Below are 20,026 nucleotides of genomic sequence, written 5' to 3' on the forward strand. Positions count from 1 at the left end.
AGAGAGAGAGAGAGAGCAGAGAGAAAAAGAGAGAGAGAGAGCAGTGAGAGAGAGAAAGGAGAGAGAGAGCAGCGAGAGAGAGAGAGAGCAGCAGAGGCATCAGCGTACTGACAGTATTCCAGCACTGCAGATCTGTCTGCTGCTCGCCCTCTGCAGGCTAAACCCAGAAGGAAGAGGAGAGCAGGACTAGCTTCTAGCCGTCTTCCCATTCTCACAGACACCGAGGGGAGAAGATACCTGGCGTTTCATCGGAGTCAGAGCAGCATCCCGCCGTGTAAGTGCTTCTGCTTCCAGCTCAGAGGGGTACTATCTGTCAGGCTCCTGTCTGTGTGGGGGGGGGGACACACTGTGCCTGTGCAGTGTGCTGCATGTGGCTGTGCTCTGAAGCAGTGTCACCACGCGCATCTTTATGGACGAGGAGGCATCTGTACTCGACATAGAATCTGTTGATGCACCCTCCATAAAGTGTGTGTGTGTTTGTGGGTTCATGAGGGCTTGTGGGCACAAACGTGTGAGTGTATCCTGCAGTGTGTGTTCCTCCGGTATGTTCCACGCGCTGAGCGGTGTTGTGGTGGTGCTGTGAAGGCTGTGGTGGGTCCGGAAGGACGGCTGTCAGGGGACGCTGCTGTTGTTGGGGCTTGCTCTGTGAGAAGTTCATGGCAGCCGTGTAGGAGCCCAAATGTATTTACGTAGGAAGATTCTCACCCACTTCCTCTGTGTTTACCTGGGTATGTGTGTGTGTGTGTTTGTCAGTGTGTGTGTGTGTGTGTCAGGTGTCAGTGTGTGTGTGTGTTATCCAACAGTACCTCTGCTGCTGCACTCTTACATAGCTTTACAGTCCTGCTGCTGCTGCTGCTGTTTGGTAATCAATGGGAGCAGGGAAGAGAGGGGGAGAGAGCAAGGGAGAGATGGGAAAAGAGGGAAAGAGAGAGAGAGAGACAGAGAGAGAGAGAGAGAGAGAAAGAGAGAGAGAGAGAGAGAGAGAGAGAGAGAGAGAGAGAGAGAGAGAGAGAAAAGAAGCAAGGTCGAAACTGAGAGGCCGCTGACAGACCCACTGCAGCACCAGTCATCTTGTTCTCTGCAGTGTACACATTCCTGTTGACCTCCCACACTGCTGATCACAGAGAATGGACATACAGTACAGTGGTCTGAACTGGTGTGTCTTGTGTGTTTTGTATTGGTAACCTTTGTCTTTTTGTGTCTTTTTATTATGGTTTTTCTTTTTTATCTGGACAGCTGTAATGCCGCAATTTCCCATTGGGATTAATAAAGTACTTATCTATCTTAAGAGAGGCCTGGTACTGCCCTGATTCAGCTTGATCTAGATGAATTAGCTGGTCCTGGATCTGTACTGCAACTCTGAGGCTGTCAGGGAGAATACTGCCTTCATACAACCGCCATAGTACTGTGTCCATACTGCCTCCACGCTGCCTCCATAGTACTGTGTCCATACTGCCTCCACGCTGCCTCCATATTGCCCCCACACTGCGTCCCAAAACGCCTCCACAGCCCTGCTCATGTTGACAGTAAGATTGCTTCTGTTCCCCTGAATGCTCCCTGCTTCCTTCCCAGACATTAGCGGAGCTGTTTATCCAAAGACACGACGGCTGCAGGAGGGCGGCCATTCAGCCTCTGGCTCCTTTTCTCCTCCCTCCTAAACGATCTGCCCCTCAGAGCAGTGATCTGCCCCTCAGAGCAGTGATCTGCCCCTCAGAGCAGTGATCTGCCCCTCAGAGCAGTGATCTGCCCCTCAGAGCAGGGGGGCTCCACTGTGCCCTCCCACTCCTACCCCCACTTCCTGGTTTCCCTGCTCCCCCTACACAGGTTATCTAGGTCTGTAATTAGGCCATATCTCAAATGTTCTTCAGTGTTTGGAAGAGGACGCATTTATAAAGGGTATCTGCGTTGAGCCGGAGAGAGGGAGGGAGCAAGGGGAGGGATTGAGGGAAATATGGAGGCAAAACATGGACCCCTAGCACAGGTTGTGTTGGCACAACAGCTGACTGGAACAAAGCTGAGAGATGCACAGGCAGGCTGGCTTACTGAACACTCACTCTCTCCCTCTCTCCCTCTCTCTCTCTCTCTCTCTCTCTCTCTCTTTCTCTCTCTCTCTCTCTCTCTCTCTCTCTCTCTCTCTCTCTCTCTCTCTCTCTCTCTCTCTCTCTCCATCTCTATCACTCTCTCTCTCTTTCTCTATCTCTCTATCTCTCTCTATCACTCTCTCTGTCTGCCTCCCTCGGTCTCCCCCTCTCTCCCTCTACTAGTCCCGTGGTACAGAGTGGGATATTGTGTGCCTGTTGGCTGAGTGGGAGGCAGAGCAGAGCTCATGTGATGTTGAGGAGGAGGTGAATAGCTGTCATTCATCTGAGCTGCCAGTCAGTCCAGCAGCTGGCCCTTATCTCAGCTGCTCCCTCCCCCCCCAGGGCGGGGAACAGCTCACTCTCACACCGGCTCCAACACCCGGACGTTGTGCTACCGTCATCACAACACACACACACAGTCGGATAAATGCTTTCTAACACTTGGCACCACTGTCACTGCCTCTTAGCGCTGTACCTCTGATCCACTGGCAGAAGCAGGCCACGTTGGCAGGGCTGCCTCGATCTCTGCACTGCCTCGCCCTCTTGATCTCCCTCCGAGCTCTCCTTTCGTCTGGTCCTCTTCCTCCGCTTCCTCCTTTGCCTCTGCAGCGTCGTCCTGAGGCGGGGGGCCCGCTTCTGCGATGAGCGTTCGGGACGATGAACACCGGTAGTAGACTGTGCGCAGGGTGAAAGAGAGGGTGAGCTTGCATGTGTGTATGAGTGTGTGACATGTTAAGACCGTTCAAAGTGTGCCCCTGACCAGGAGCCAGACGTAATCCTCTCCCATGAAGTCTAGCCGACGGAGGGGTCCTCAAGGGGGGGGGGTGGGGGGGGGGGGGGCGCGGGGGGTTGGGGTGGGGGGTGGCGGGGCAGAAGTCCGCTGCTTCAAAACACGAGAGGGGAGAGAGGGGAGACAGAAGACTGTTAATGGATAAAAACGTGTTACTGGAGTGGTGGGCTGGGGGGGGTGGGGAGGGGGGTGGGGGGTGGTCGGGTCACGCATAAATGCTGCACTCAAACATGCCAGGACACTGGAGCTGAGTCCGAAATATACACACCACAAGAACATGGAGATGGGGGATAGGGTCTGGGAGACCCACACACACGCAGACTGGACACACACTGGACCCACACACACGCAGAAGGGTAGCAGGTTCAGACCAAACTGACCCCATAACACCAGGGCAGCTGTCCCCTAAAATCCCACCAAGATCATCTGTCTGAAAGACGGGGTGTCAGTTACACTAACAGACTGAGGGAGGGGCTGTAACAAGGTCCCTCACAAACAGCCAGCCCCCCCCCCCTCCCTCCCCCAAATATGCTGCACATAGAAGCCCTTTCCAGTAATCCATTCAGTACCCCAGCTGATTGTCTGAGTGGGAAGGACTGAAAGAGTCCCCTTAGGCCCCTCTGCTCTTCCTCCCATCAGCCTGAGCTCTGAGCATGCTGGGAAGCGTGGTGTCTAAGCATGCTCAGGGGCATTTAGCACAGCCCTTCAGGGATAAGGAGAGCCAGGCCCAGGGATGGAGTGCGCCTGGTGAGGGGTGGGCTTGGAGGAGATGGGGCTCTCAGAGACAGTCTGTGAGCTCCAGGATCTGAGGCTGGGAGACCCACCACTCCCCTCACACACACTTAAACACTTAAACAAACACAAGGCTCTATACACACACACACATGGCGGCAACCTTGTAGCTGCACATCCCTCAGTTGGTGCTCCATTCGCGGTGTGTAGTCAATAAAGAGTTCAACCTGAGACAAGTTATGTTACGTAACCTACAAGACTATTCCTCAACATGCTTATTTTCTGAACGTAAATCAACAGAAAGTGAACGGTTGAGTTGTGACAGTTCGGCGCCGACTGAACCGCTGCTCTGCCCTCTGTTTAACAGCGATGTCTTTTCTTCTCTGACCTTGTCTTCTGCCACGGGACCCACGGGCCTGGAGAGAGGCAGGGCAGAGTGGAAGAGAACCCAGCTATGAGCTTACATCAGCGCTGAAGTCATCATCACTGCTTCAAGCCAAACATGATTCATCAATACACACACACGCACACACAGACACACAAACACACACACACATATCCCCTGGGCTCAGAAAACGTCAGGTCTGAGGTTACACTCCAGAAAAGGTGACCGGGGCCAGAACATTGCCCCTCCTCACACACACACACACACACACAGATCGCCTGGCTTCATGCTGTTACTATTAACTGACTCAACACACCCTCTCTCATTCCTGAACATAAAAGTAATCCAGTACTGTACCCTGGTTCTGTCTCTTTTCGTTATGTCTCTCCATGTCTGTTCAGTAACTCTAATACCAGAGAAAGATTATTATTTTTTCTGAAGAGCAATCGACTTTGTATTTTCCTGGAGCTGTCCTGAGCAGACAATCACTCCCACAGACCTCTGTGCTCCTCTGGGTTCCCAAGACCGGTTCCACTGCTCTGACTCTGCCTATAGAGCAGTCTGCTCCCTGTGCTCTCACCATTACCACATTCAGGAACCCACAAGGCATAACCAGTCATGTTAGGATGAATACACAGACTCATAGAGATTGACATAGTGTTTCTATCTTGAGTTATCTACTGGACAGGGACAGCACAGCTGTTCTGAGATCCCTGGTTCCATCTCTCTGTGAGTCAACCTCCAAACCTGTGGACTGCTCTCAGTCCGACTCAGTCTTGTCCGAAGCCAGCAGGCAGGTGTGTTGGTGGGTTTCTGCCGAGCTGGTGCAGGAGCTGAATCCTGCACCCCCACCCCTCCCACCCCCAAGACGGCCCCCCCAGCCTGGAGACTATCAGGGAGAGTAGAAGCAGAACTGACAGACAAGGCCTCTCCGGCCCTGATGTCATCCCTGGGACACGGATTATCAGCATAGCTGGACCATGACATGGTTTCCCTTCTCAAGACACATGGGCTCTTTACTCTCTCTACAAACCAATCCGCTTTCAGTTTGATATACACACATCAGTTGGTTGTAAGGATGTTGACCCAGGGACTGGGTGCTTGCATAACTTGCTGTTCAAGCTTGTTGTCTTCTTGGACTGGATGATTCTAGAACTCTGGGAGGGTTCCACTTCATGACTGGATCCTTGTGTCAGGAGATCACAGGAGACAGATTGGTACGAGCTCCTGTCGGAGCTGGAGGGGGGGTGAGCTCCTCACTGTGTCCCAGACTGGTGAGCAGGGTGTTACACAAAAGCAGCTCAGTTCTGTTGTGTTATGTTGCTAAGGATCCACTAACTACAGTAACTCCATCCTCTGTGTTCGTCTTGTTTCGAACCACCTGTGGTTGTAGTGCTCACTCAACACAGGCTGTAAAGGAGATAATCTTACTCCTCTAATTTTGACGTGGGTTGGTTTGTGTAATTGCCTTGGGGGAGGCTGTCTGTGTGTGTGTGTCTCTGTGTGCGTGCGGGTGCACGTTTGTGTGTTTGAGGCTGAGCCATGATATGTGAGGTAACTGGCTAACACAATGCGTCTCTTTGGAGGCCTGTGGTCCAGAGGTGGGGAGCAGCATGAAGGGGGCGGAGGGGAGGGGGAGGGGGAGGGGGAGGGGGAGACTGTTCCCTCTGTCTTTGTCTCGCAAGCCTGTTTAAAGGACCCCTTTGTGTCGGTTTGCGATCACATGTCACAATATTTGAACAGCTGCAGCAGATTGTGTGCGTGTTTGTGTGTGTGTGTGTGGAGGTGTATGCGTGTGTGTACAGGAAGATAACATGAGATGTTCTACCTCTCTGGCATGTCACTCTACAGTCAACTTTGTCGTTGTAATACGTAATATCCATACTGGAATTTCTCATTTAACGTCTGAAGTCAACCCAGGCAGGCTGAGGCGGAAGTGGGCTGTGGGCAGCATACTGTATCCAGGACAAACACTGGCCCAGGGGCCGTCTCTCTGGAAACAGGGGAGAGACTTGGGCCTACACTGCAGTATAGGAGTCAAACTCACCGTTCAGTTTGAGTGTCATTGTCTCTGGGGATCATGTGATTGCAGGGGACAAAACCTGAATGAGTTTCAGGTGGAGTGTGTGTGCGTGTATGTGTCCTTGGCCATCCATTCTAAACCTGCTCATCATTGCCACGTTGTATCATGTTCCACCTCCACATAGCTAAACCATGAACTCTACCATGTCTGGTAGAGAAGTACGGAGTCAACATACCTTTATAACATCAGTGAGAACTGAAACGTTAGCTGTGAATGAATGTGTGCCATCTCCACAGTGTAGCTAATATCTGCAGTGAGAAATCAAGGTCAACTCTAAGTTACAAAATCATTTCTCTTTAATGCTGTTATGTCGAAGCCTCTTTTGTTGTTTCCCTGGCAGAGAGGATCAAAGCAAACATGTCAGTGTGTGGTGGTTCTGAAGCAGGCCTACCCTCTGTGCTGGGATCTGAGGTCACTGTGGAACTGTGGAGAGAAAGAGAAAAAGAGAGACACACAGAGAGAGAGACAGAGATAGAGAGACAGACAGAGACAGATAGTTAGAGAAAGGCAGAGAGACAGAGAGAGACAGAGAGTTAGAGAGAGACAGAGAGAGACAGAGGGAGACAAAGAGAGACAGAGAGTGACAGAGAGAGACAGAGAGAGACAGAGAGAGACAGAGGGAGACAAAGACAGACAGAGAGAGACAAAGACAGACAGAGAGAGACAGAGAGAGGTAGAGAAAGCGACAGACAGAGATCCAGAGATACAGAGAGACAGAGAGAGAGAGAGAGAGAGAGAGACACTGAGAGAGAGAGACACAGAGAGAGAGAGACACAGAGAGAGACACAGAGAGAGAACACTATGGCAAAGGGTACCAAACTAGTTGGCAGTGGTCAAGAATGCAATTAAAATTCTGGTGGTGGACCCAGAGTGGAAGGGCCACGTTGAGAGCGAGCCAGTCTGTGTGAGCAGAGACGTGGGACCGTCCATGCCGAGGCGGGCGGCTTCTCCCCTCGCCACTGATGTCTGAGGGCTGTCCGTGAGGAACAAAACATGGCAGATGAATCAGAGGGTGTTCCTCTGGGACAGGAGCCGTGTGCGGTGACTTCAGGGTGTTTCCGTTATGTAAGCCTGGGCCCGCTCCAGCTGGAGGGAGGCCAGAGACGCATCCGGGGGAAAAACCTGTACGCTGCTTTGGTGTTCATCTCCACCCATCAGGAAGACACGTTCTCCCTCTGTCAGAGTCGCTGTGTTTTGTGCGTGCGGTGGTGGTGGTGGTGGGGGGGTGGATGGGCGTGTGACATCATCACAGGCATCTCAGCCAACAGGGCTCTGTGTCCTCACCGAGGCCTCGGCAGGAAGATCTGGTTGCTATGGCGACTGAGCGTATATAAAACCCTGTATGTCGCACTCGGCAGACCGCCGGCTGGTTAGCTGAGAGTACACAGCTGGTGCGCGCATCGAGCCCTGCTCAGCTTGCTCTGACACTGAGCACACTGCTCGTACAGTACATGCCCCCACCCAAACAGAATGCACAGACCAATTATAGCATAGAAAAGAAGGAAGGGAGAATCTTGTTTCAGCATACGACAGTTTGGACATACATCAACAATGTATGTTTGACATCGACAATGTATGTCCCTTTGTCAATTGAACACAGTTGTTTGCTTGGAACACATGTTGTGTATTTTATTAGCTGGACAGTGCATTATTGCCAGCCAGCACATGCTGTAAACCTAAGAGTCCTAATAGAATAAGATGGCCAATTAGTAATCAGAGCAGTGCTTGTTTACTCAGGAACAGAGTGCTGGGGTGGGGCAGGGAGAGGTAGGAGTTCAACATTAATCCTAGTGAAAGCCTTCTCCTGTCTCAAGTCCACTCATGTCTGTCCTAATGGTGACGTGACAGACAGAGATACCAGCAGAGCAGCTGCTCCCCATTCAATTACTGTCCAGCCTGGCTGTCTCTCCCTGGCCCCTGGATCAATACCATGAAAAGACCATGTGTCTGTTTCTCACTGTGTCTGAGCCAGGGCCCTCACAGCAACTTGGATATAAAGACTGACCGAGAGGCACCAGCTCTCCAACATCACCCCCTCCCCCCTCCATACACACACACACACACACACACACACACACAAACACACACACACACTACCAGTAACACTATCCTGGTAACCCCAGGGGTCTCAATCACTATTAGATATCCTAAGTCACCTAAGTTTACAACTCTGAACTCTGACCTTTGCCCTTTTGAAGTCCTGTGAAGTCTGCACGTAGCTGGGCTGGTCCCTGTCGGACCACGGCTGCTATGTCAGCTCAACCACAGGCTTGGTCTGGCCTGAGGTCTCCTCTAAACACAGACCTTGGACAGCAAAGACTGTCTTTCTTTCTTCTCTCTCTCTCGCTCTCTCGCTCTCTCTCTCTCTCTCTCTCTCTCTCGCTCTCTCTCTCTTTCTCTCTCTCTCTCTCTCTCTCTCTCTCTCTCTCTCTCTCTCTCGCTCTCTCTCTCTCTCCGTATTTCTGTCTCTGTTTTCTGTGCTCCCATTTCTCCTTGTCCTCCTTGTCTTCTTCTAAACTGGAGTTGATTAAGGAGTGTTTTCGCAGGGCTCGGCTCCATCGCTGTAGAGGAAATGAAATGTTCACGTTGCAGGTCCTCCCAGATTTAAAATAGTGACCACTGCAGGAAATCGAGGGTGCACATCATGACATAACCTGTGAGTCCGCTTTCCCTCTGTGTTGCTATGTGGTCTCATCCATGTATTTCCATGAGGGCCTGTTTTAATAGCTTTCTCAACAGATACACATGATCCTGCAGATCAGGTGAATGTTTGTTTTAATGTCTTCCTCGAAAGTATGTTTGCTCACTGGCTCGGGGGGCAGGATCTTCCTGAGTCACACGGCTGTTTGGTTAAGCTAGATTCAACTAAACCAGTTGGCCCACTAAGGTGTCATGTGTTCCCTCCTCCAGCCTTCCACACCCCAGATACCTAAATCATATGCTCACTCCTTACATTAAGACCACAGACTAGAGGTTTACACTTGCCAGGGTCTGTGTCTTAAATATTCACAGCCATGTGGCAGTATCCCCCCCCTCCCCCCTCTCTCTGGGAGCATCCCAGCTGCAGCCTGCAGCCAGCAGGACCCTGCAGTACTGTGGGCTCACTGGCCCATGACAGCAGCTTAATGGCTGGCCTATGATGAGCACACCCATCACTATCACTACTGTCATCATCATTACACACATGCACACACACACACATCCTTTACCATCCTGGGTGGGGGTGGTGGGTCAGTGAGTGTATGATATTGTTTATTTTTTATGTATTTTTTATTCTTATCTTATCTTCTATCTTTTATTGTTATTATTATCCGCAAATATCTATTTGATTATTAAAAACTGCACTGTTGTAGGTAGCTCAGTGGCACAAAGCGTTTCATTGTACTTGTATACTTGTGTATCCTGTACATAGGACAATACATTTGAATTGGTGCATGAGTATGTAAATGATCTATTTGACACCCAGGGAGACAGGACTGGGTTGCGCTGTGTCACAGACATGGAGCTAGAACATGAACCCAACAGCAGGAACTCACAACCTTCCTCTAACAGTGTGTGCAGTGTTATATGACCGTAGAAGTGTACAGTTATATATGACTGTAGAAGTGTACAGTTATGTATGACTGTAGAAGTGTACAGTTATATATGACTGTAGAAGTGTACAGTTATGTATGACTGTAGAAGTGTACAGTTATGTATGACTGAAAGGACAGGCTGGAGGACTTGGTGTACCTTTGTGTATGTAGCCACAGAGTCCTATGATTGGATCATGTAAGTCATCCGTGGAATGTCAATAATATCTTTGTGATGAGGAAATGGTTCGGGGTGTTGTGAAGAACAGGATGTCGCATCACTCAGAGTGTGGAGCCTGCCTCTATTAGAGCCTGCCTCTGTTGGAGCCTGCCTCTACTGGAGCCTGCCTCTATTAGAGCCTGCCTCTACTGGGCCTGTGACCTTGAGAAGGGAGGAAGTCTGCTGCAGCAGATGATCTCACTGCTGTTGCTCTGGAAACACCAGTATGAGTGGAAAACAAGTGGAGAACATTCACTAGGCTGAGAGCAGGGAAGATAACATGATTTAGAGACTGTGTGTGTGTGTGTGTGTGTGTGTGTGTGTGTGTGTGTGTGTGTGTGTGTGTGTGTGTGTGTGTGTGTGTGTGTGTGTGTGTGTGTGTGTGTGAGTGTGTGTGTGTGTATGACAGACTGGATGGACCACTCTTTAATGCATGTTTCAGCCTTTCAGGCATCATGTGGGAAGGTTCTCCATGGTACTGCCAGCTCTCAAACTGCAGCTCTCAGTTGAACTACATGCTGAGCTGAGGACACACATCGTGCGCAGGCGTTTTCAGAGGATGTGTTCAGGGGAATGGATTCCAAACACAACAATTCATAGACATACTGCATATCCACTGCATATCCAATGCACATGCTGAAGTGTACATTCACATAGCTTGCCTGTCTGTCCTGTTTAGAATGTGCGTGGTGCTGACAGTTGGACAATGTTTTATTAATGTTCCTAACACTCTGTGTGGCCAGTTATTACCTTGGATCTAAGCTGCATTATTCATGGTCCAGGCTGGGGAGTGCAGGCGCTAGAGCGAGCTCACTGATTGGCTCTGACAGCCTTGGTAACGTCCAATGCCCGCCAGCCAGACACAGTATGTCGGTTGTATTGAAGACAGATCAGAGATAAGGAAAAGGCTCATTTGTTGTTTACCTCAAAACCCTGGGAAGTTTACAAGAAAGTATGGGTGCAAGTTTGTTTCATGTATTTGTTTGTGAACAGTAGACAGAGTGTTTATTTGGAGATGTAATCTGATCGGGTTCTATAGCAAGTCTGACAGAATACAGATTGGCTTTGTCTGTGACTCAGAGGGTGAGATGATGATGTTATACTGGGCCCTGTGTATTCATCATTATTTCCTTATGGCTGGATACATGTTTACAATCATGTTAGAAGAGTGATTATGTATTTTGTATACCATAGTCACTATGTATACCAGAGAGGATCAAAGTGTGCATGTTTAGAGTTTTGAAACAGGGCCTGTGTCCCTGGTAAGGACAGAGCTACAGCATGACCTCACTGCTGTGTCCTGGAAATGCTGCCACTTTCTCCAGCTTTGGCAGGCTTGTCCAATCAGAGGCAATTATCTGTGCATCAGTGTCTGGTTTCCGTCTAGGGGACTTGGAGAACACTCTGGACCATGATCAGAGACATCCACCTTCACAAAGAGAGAGGAAGAGACAGAGACAACCGCATGCCAATGAAGCATGTAATCCCAATGTCCAACTCTTATTTTCTCATTCTCTCTATTTCTATCTCCACTTAAAGATTGGGTTTTTTCCATTCTTTCTGCGCCATCGTAAGTGCTGTTCAGTAAATGATCCTACTGGTCCAAGCCTCAGTTCAGTGTTCCAGTCTAAGAAAGTTTCTCCATATGCACAGCACAGAGTACAGCAGACTCTTATCATCATGTAATTATGCCACTTAGACCGCTCAGCAGCCTGACTTTTGTAAGGGTCCATTTGTTGTTGGGCTTTTGACTAGCCATGGCAAATCTGTTTTTTTGGTAAGTGTTAGTGTGTATTAAAAGTATAATCTAACTGTTTAGGAAATACATCTACTTGTTTAAATGCCACTTATTTGGGAGAGAGAGAGAGAGAGAGAGAGAGAGAGAGAGAGAGAGAGAGAGAGAGAGTGGGAGGGAGAGACAGAGAGAATGAAATAAATAGTGTTTTCACCCTCCCCCTCCACTCACCTTTGCGATACAGATACTGTCATGTGCATTGTGGAGATGCCTGCCTTACACACGCAGAGTGGAATATTACACATAGCTGAGAAGGAAACAGAGCAGAGCAACTGGGTGGTTCCTTCAGCAGGGGTATAAATAGTCTGCTCCAGCAGGAGGGGCAGCAGAGGGTCAAGCAGCAACACGAGAGGCCTGCTGCTGTGGTCCTTCTGTAGCCTGTCCTCTGCTGCTCCACAAGGCTGCAGCATGCTTTGTGTCCAGAGCTGGCTCCATCACAGGACACACACGCAGCCATGTGGATTGATCTACGTCTAACTTGTGTGTGCCGCGCCCCATAACAACAGCCAGTCATTTAAGCAGCCAGTCAGGCAGTCAGTCATTTCAGGCTACCTTGACTCCCGGTGACTCCGCCCTTTTCCTTCAAGATGCCTATTGTGTGTGTGGGAGTGTGTTCGCTGCCTGCCTGGGAGCAACCCTCCCTTTGTCAACCAGGAGGTATGTGATGTCATCGCCCGGAGGAAGGGCCTCCTTCCCTGACTGTAGCCAATCGGAGCACAGGGAGACAGAATCACATGGGAGTGAGCATCCCCCTCCCTCTACCGGTTTCCATGACGACGTGCCCTGGTCCAGGCAGCATCTTGCTGTGTTGAGAAGGGAATAGGAAGGAAGCAAGACGAGAAAGAGAGACAGAGATATAAACCAATTAAAGATAGAATATCAATGGTTCACACCTGCCTCCTACCATTCCTCAGTAAGTACTAACCCTTCTTTATCATCCGTCTTCATAGATATGCTGTGTGCTCAAACAGGCAATCCTCTCTCAAATGTATTGGTTATCTTTGATCCTGTCATGCACCCGCCTGTCTTTGAAGCCTGCGTGAATGACACCATGCCTGAATCCTTTGTTATGCAGAGAAAACAGTTTGTGTGTGCAACCTCCCTGAGTGAGGTAAGCAGCCCTTTGTCTGAAGCAATCAGTCACATTCCAGTGACAGTGGTGTCATTGGCAAGCTCCTTTAGGAGAGAAGAGGAGTGCTGAGAGAGAGAGTGAGAGAGAGAGAGAGAGAGAGAGAGAGAGAGAGAGAGAGGGAGGGGGGGAGGGAGGGAGGGAGAGACAAAGGTGGGTAGTGCCACAAGACACAGTTTCATGGCACCTGCTGAGAGATTGTGGATTGTTCACTCTGAGGTGTGATAATAACTCATCTCCTGTCAGTGGGTTGTGCGTCTACATGGTCCTATTAGCTCTGTTTAATAAGCTTCCTCCTGAAAGGTTTCTCCTTCAGTCAACGGGAGGCAGTTGACGTCCTGCGGACCCCTGTGGTTTGGTTAATTAGCAAACCCCTGCCAATACAACCAGGACAACCTGTTCCGAATGTAGGTTCCGTTTGTGGAATGTCCTTGTGATGACTGAGGCAGCAGATGACCTTTAATCCTGAGAGGACTGCAGCTATGATCACTGTCAAGATGTGGCGGTCGTGATTCTAGAAGACACCGGCCCTGCTTGACTTCTCTAAACATGCCTCATTCCTTCTTTAATCAGTAAGATCATCTTTGATCTGGCGCGATTGTATTGCTCAGCAACTTCCACTTCTCCAGACACAATAGATTCCTGGTTTCTAAGATAAGAGGAGGGTCTGTTGGTATACGTGGTGCCAAAGGGCCGGCTGGCCTTTTCCTGTGATCTTGATGCTTTTCAGTTTGAACAGGATCTCAGTTGTTGTGGCTTACTGTGTTACTGAGCTGGTAATCTGTTGTGTAACCCAATGCATCGAAATGCAGAAATCAGAGACATGGATATGCAACGAAAGATGTTTGTTGTTTAGCCTCAGAAGATTAATTTCCCAGTTGGGTTCTTTGCCCCATTTACCTTACATTCAAAGTGTATCACAGGCGACCAATGCAACAAAGCAGAATGAAAAGTATTCCTGTTGACTTATGCCTGTACAGGACCCACAGAAGGTTCATTATGTAGTTCAACAGTTATGTGCTCATACCAACCCTTTCTGCCTCGTGTGGCTGGGTAGGAAGTCAGAAGGTTAATGATTTTCTTTTTTTCTCTGTTAGTAGCAAAGGCTACTGTTTTGAAAGCGATAGAGAAAGCGAGGGATAAAATGCTTTAAATGGCAGAAAGCCCATGTGCTCAGCAGCACACCCAAAATGTGAATCAGATAAGCAACTAACGCTTGAGTGTTTTAACTTAAATGTTTTTCTATAACAAGTTACTGTACATGCAGCATGACATTTTGGTTTGCTGACCCTGTTAACCATGGACTATTTATAATTCCTTTCTATCTCAACTCTCCTCTATGTCCTTCTACTACTGACACGCTTGGATCCTTGTAGACAATTTCTTCATTAGGCTTTCTTATACGATGTCAATGGCCTACAAATGTTTACATTTCTACAAACACGAAAGGCTAGGACGCACAATTAAAAAGGCGATAAGAGTAATGGCTGAACCTTTCAGATATCATAGAAAGCCACTGTGTTAGAAGAGTATTCAAAATGATCACGTCCACACACCTCTTCATCCAAGTTGAAGTTCATGCCATATCATTTTCAGGGGGTGGAAATAGCTTCAATCTCTCTGGGCTTGAGGACGGACCTGTCTGGTGAACGGAGGTGTCAGGGGACCATCTGCTGGTCGACAACACACAACAAATAACGCCTTGTTTCAATGCGCTGAGCAATAGATAAAGCTTCAGGGAGGCACATTCTCCAATCAAGTGAGATGAGATTTTGTGAAGGGAATGGATTATGGAAAAAAGAAAGGTACAAAAGGAAGGAATGTGATTGGAAGGAAGGACGAAAGGATTAGAGAAAGTAGTGAAATAATATTGAAACACGGTTGGAGGGGGTAATGTGGTGGGAGCTGATAATGTCCGGGCACTCCTGACAGAGATAGCATGTCTGTTCTACCCCTTTGAGCTTGTCCTGTCAACCCAGCTAACAATACACATGAGTTTGGAGGCTCACAGCTGAGCAGAATCTACCCTGGACACTCAACGGATGACAGATAAGATGTTATTTCGGCCCCTTCTTTTTTAGACTGTATCTCAAGTAGGCACATTTGAAAACGCTTGCAGCTCCAACACCCTCGGTCCTGTTTGCACATAAACATGGATCACATCTGACAGTAGTAACAGCAGCTGTGATAGGCCCTGCTGGCTGTTGACCTTTCCCTCTGAGCAGCCGGAATACTACTGAGTTATTAGGACATTAGCTATGTGGGTTTACTGGTAGTTCTGATGAGCTGATTCTAATGGGATGCATCATGTCTTGTCTTCAGATGGATGCGCAATACACCTTTTGGTGGATTCCTAATTCAAGAACAAAGCACAGTAGCATATTTATTTTTGTTTGTAGAATGTTGGTTTATAAAGTCTGAGTTTCATCTGATGTCTGTCAAGGAGCAGCACACTAAGCTGTTTCCGATGTTCACACTATCTCCGTGTTGTGGGAGTGGGACACATGTTGCTGGTGACCATGGTACCGCGACCTATATGCATTTAACTGTCTAATGGCTTTCTTATCGTTCACTGCCAGCCAAGCTCCTGTGAAAGACATGAAATGTTGGTGCTGAATAGTAGGGAACCGCCTTACATCACATCGTGTACGGGAGAGATTCACCGATGCGTTTTTTTCCCTGCAGACTCCCACTTCAACCGCGTCATGTTGGACGAGACCAATCCGCTCAAACAGAGGTTAAAACAAGCCGCCAGTCTATGTGCACTTACAGGGGTGATTTGTATACGAAACACCAAACATTATGAGATTGTTGTAGAAAATGTTTGCCAATTACAGGCGTCAACACGAACTAGATCCAAATAATGTATCGGAATCTATTATTGAAAAAACAAAATAGTGTATTTGAATTTCATTCTTACTTATAAAACTGTACGTGCCTCCCTCTGTTTTTTCGTAATGTACTCGTCCTGTCCCTGTGTCAGTTTGCAAGTTGCGCCTTTGCTGGAGCCTGCATATGCCTAAAACTAGCTTTGCTCACTGAACGAAACAGATTCCTGGCAACAATAAAATATTGATTGAGTTATATTATGGATATACCTATTCAAAATAAATGGTTGGAATATACACTAACATATGGGACAGAGTGAAGACGTGTTACAGCCGATGATCGCGTTCAGTGTCCATTTTCTGGGATCTTTGTAGGTAAGCTATGGACTCAATCTTGCACGTTTGGGAATGTCATGCGTTGGTGAACGTATTCGATGACTGTTACAAGTCATTTGACATCCTAACCTTTTGCGAAATATTTATCGGAACAATGTGAAAATGTTCAGGTATCTGCTGCATAACAGCAATATTTAAAAATCCATTGCGTGAATGAGGTTAACCTCATGTGTGTATGTCGAAGTGAACAACTTCTTGGAGGATCATCCCGCACTAATAATGTGGCCTAGTCATCAATATCGAGTCTGAATTACTGGTATCAATCTCAGGTACAGTCTATATTGATGTTGGTTGATGAGAATTGTCTATCAAAACATGAAACGTTTATCTAATAGCCTAATTAATCAATCGCATATATGTTTCCCGTCACTAAAAGCAACGGGATGTATAGTGAGTGTATTCGATCCTGCTCGATCAGGCAGTTATTGATAGATCAGAACAACCCCACCACCCATGTCTAGTATGCAATTACTGCTCCTATGCCAGTGGGTTAATATTACCAGGTCGATAACAATGTTGTATCTCATTGTCTTAAAATGTATTATGTAACATTAAATGTAATATGATGTTGCTAGTTATTTATTGTCATGGAACGGAAGTCAGCGGGATGCCTGAATAGGTTTGCTTGTATTTAATCTTGTTAGCTGAACAGTTACCCTAGTCCATGTTTACGTCATTTACATGCTAGAGCTTGATGACAAGAAGTTGTTATATTATTTCAAATAGCCGAACATAACAGGCTAAACTAGACATGATTGACCTTACACTGACCCATGCCAACAACACATTGTGACTGAGTGATCCATATTTGACCAACAAAGTCAGCTACTATGTTCCTATGAAGTAATCAGATGTCAAACTGACAGACATTTCCTCTGGACAAAGGCTCTTAGTCCCGCTTGGGGAATTGACAAGGCTATTGATTGACATGATTGATTCCGATGTTGCATTTTGTCCTGTTTCTCCGCTGTATCTTCTCAGGTGGATCCATACTCTTTTGAGCCATAAGGAGTCAGACTGTTTGTCTAAGCAGGGAGTTGTGGGAGCTGTTGATGTGGTTTTTATACTTATAGTTTTATTTCAAATCTGGCTTCCTCCTATAGAGAGGGGTACTGTGGGACAGGCAAAGGACGTAGAGTAGGACAAGAGAGGACGTGTACTGGTCAGGCACAAACTCTAAGCTAATGACAGCATTTGGCAGGATGACAGACTAGAGTTTGATTAGATCTCTTTCCCTATGTTCCCTGCTACTGTAAGACAAACTCCAACAACCTTTGTTCAAACAAAAACATAGCTGGATGAGAATCTAAAACCTAAAAGGAGGATCAAAATGACAGTTTTTCTGACAAGATACAATTAACAGTTGTAATTGTATATACGTTTTAGGCAATATATTTTTATATAGCCTACAGTAAACTCCAACAAAAATGATGGGCTTCCCATGCCAGCTTGGTCTGACTTGGACCATAAAAGGAGACAGAGCTCAGTGGCCCACTGCTATGGTGGGTGTTTGGTAATAACCTGATGTGGAATTTATACAGCCTCCATTTCTCTCTTTAGAATGTTCCCTGTTCAATGAGGTCACAACCGTTAGTGTGTTCCAGAATGTTGAGTCACAACTCCATGGGAAAAAAGTCACACCCTGTAAAACCCTACAGTGTTGGCCTAGCGGTTAGAGGTAGAAGAAGCATCTTAACAAGCATTGTGGACTTCTTTCCTTCCTTATTTCTGCCCCGTGTTCCATTACTCTGCACTGATTGAACGCTCTTTCCTATCCACTAGGAGGTCATTTTTGTTGTTTTTGTGGTCTGATATACCCTACAGGTTATCTCCTCCTGCCTCTCTGTCTTGTCATATCTAAGTATGGCATCAGAGATGATCAGTTGGGATCATCAAACATGATGCTCTCCAGCAGGCATTTCACTTTGAACACATCATCTTATGATGCACGTGGACACATCATCAGAGGATTCCTGGGGTCATTGGGTGTTTCGTCATAAAAGAAAGGCTATGACCAAGCCCAAACAAAATCTGCTGATTTCTCTGCTCGCGAATTACATTTGGGCCTGGCTATGACGAGAGTGAGGATTTATTGTCTGCCTGATTATAAACATGGACAGTACACCTGCATTCCAGCTACCCTAGAATGTAGTCCTGCTACCGTATTGGACATAGACTAGGCCGTTCTAGTGTTTGGGGTCAGTGTAACAGTCAGCATGCTGACTATCCTATCAGATGGGACTGTTTACACTCAAACAGAGTGACCCTTGACCAGGAAGCGATGTGAGCCATGTGCCTAGTGGGATGTTGGACATTAAGCTTCTGGGTAGCTGTCGCTGATCTTGGGCAAAGAGAGGGATATTGGTAGCGTGGTCCTAACCAGACTCTCGTACATTTCATTTGTACAGAGAGTCTCCATTGACAAGCGTTAACTTCCTTGAAGGCGGGTCCTCTGTTGAAGTTTAAAACTATTGGATCTGCCCAGAGCCATTCTGATCTGCCATAACCTATCACTAGCATTCACCTTAGCCAATTCCTTCACCACTACTGTAACAGAGCTAGCTGCCGTAGCTGGAAAATCAAACTGTTCCCGAACCTCGTGGGGAGGAGGGCCTCAACATCATGGCCACCAACAAAACTCAGCTAAACTTGTTCTTGCTCCGGCTTTAGCTTATGGATATTCGTCAGCGTTGCCACAACGGACCGAATGGCTTCGCTCGCATCTTTCTCCGCTGCCATTACGGAACTACAACACAAACTAGCGCACAACATCAACATCATCGTTCTCAGCCACTCCCTCTGTTCGGTGATTGGCCGGTTGAAAATCAACCTGAAAAATCGTACTTGCGTACCTAATGGCCAGACCTAGTACAGAAGCAAAATCAAAATTGAGCGGAAGTACGTAGGAGGGCAGAGCCAGGCTAGGATATTGGAGGATACTGCTGCGAGTCTGATTGTTCGGCTCTGTTCGTGCTGCTGACAGTCTGGCACACACACATTTGCCTTTACAATTCATAATCTCTGTATTTTTCAACCCACAGAGAGCAGAAAACTCGTAAACATTTCATGTCCTTCTAAACCCTGAGCAATGCCTGTTTAACTCCCTGACCTCCAGCTCTTGAGGCCAGTGACTTGGGTGAGTGAGTGGAGTTCACTCCAGAGGAATGCAGGGCTGTCAGCAGTGTAGACTTGATCCAGTTGTACCTGTGCTGCCGGCTGGAGGGACACCTGTAATGTCCTCCGAAAAACAACTGTTAAATGGTTAATGTCAAGGTGGAATCCTCTACATTGCCACTCATTAGACCTGCAGGTTTAAAGTAAATCTCTCTTTGCCCCTGTAGTAAAGCCTATGCTACTACAGTATCATACCCATTACCCATACATCATCTTTAGACCAATCCAAGAGTGAATGGTAGATGATTGCTGTCACTTGTAAAGTTATATTTCAGGCTAGTCCAGAAGTCAGAGATTGAAAATGTTCTGGTGCCTGGTCTGTTTTGTGGAGCTGTCTCCTGTCTGCTAGATCACAGCGCTATTCACCCTATCATGCAAAATTCTGATGATTTCTGCTCCCCCAATCCCAAATCACCCTCTCGCCCCCATGCAGCTGAAGCCCCTCCAGTAGACCTCTCCAGAAGACCTCATGTTTCAGCCTCTTCCTGTAGCAGCCTCTGGGGTCCATTATCTTCTTATCTCGAGAAAAGAACGGAACACTTTCCCTGTCTGTCAGGCCTCTGCCTGCCTTCCCACCCATCCCCTCCTCTCTCGTTCTCTTCCTCTACTCTCTCCACACTCTCCCCCCATTCTCTCTACCCTCTGTCTACTCTCTCTCTCATATGCACTTGTATATTTAACACCCGAGGCTGTCTTTTCATGGCATCATAGTAAGAACCAGTCTTCCATACAGGACTGGAAGCTTTCCTACTAACGTGTCACCTGCTGTAAACAGTCACACTACACCTGGCCGATGCCGGGAGCTCGTAAACTGGGAAAGGGATTAGAGTGTAATGCGGGC

General features: G+C 47.8%; 1 protein-coding gene across 6 annotated transcripts in view; it reads left to right on the forward strand.

The window, feature by feature from the left end:
* Positions 1 to 20,026, forward strand: part of mical3a (microtubule associated monooxygenase, calponin and LIM domain containing 3a) — a 66,623-nt gene continuing 46,597 nt past the window's right edge. For 5 of the 6 annotated variants that reach the window (XM_047033387.1, XM_047033388.1, XM_047033392.1 and 2 more), the window contains exon 1: positions 15,768 to 15,990. The gene's annotated coding sequence lies outside the window, so the exon portion shown is untranslated. Of the gene's footprint in view, positions 275 to 15,767; positions 15,991 to 20,026 lie in introns of those variants that run through there. The other variant, XM_047033386.1, reaches the window with a different exon arrangement.

Source organism: Hypomesus transpacificus, chromosome 14 (genome assembly GCF_021917145.1).
Source record: "Hypomesus transpacificus isolate Combined female chromosome 14, fHypTra1, whole genome shotgun sequence".
Lineage (NCBI taxonomy): Eukaryota > Metazoa > Chordata > Actinopteri > Osmeriformes > Osmeridae > Hypomesus > Hypomesus transpacificus.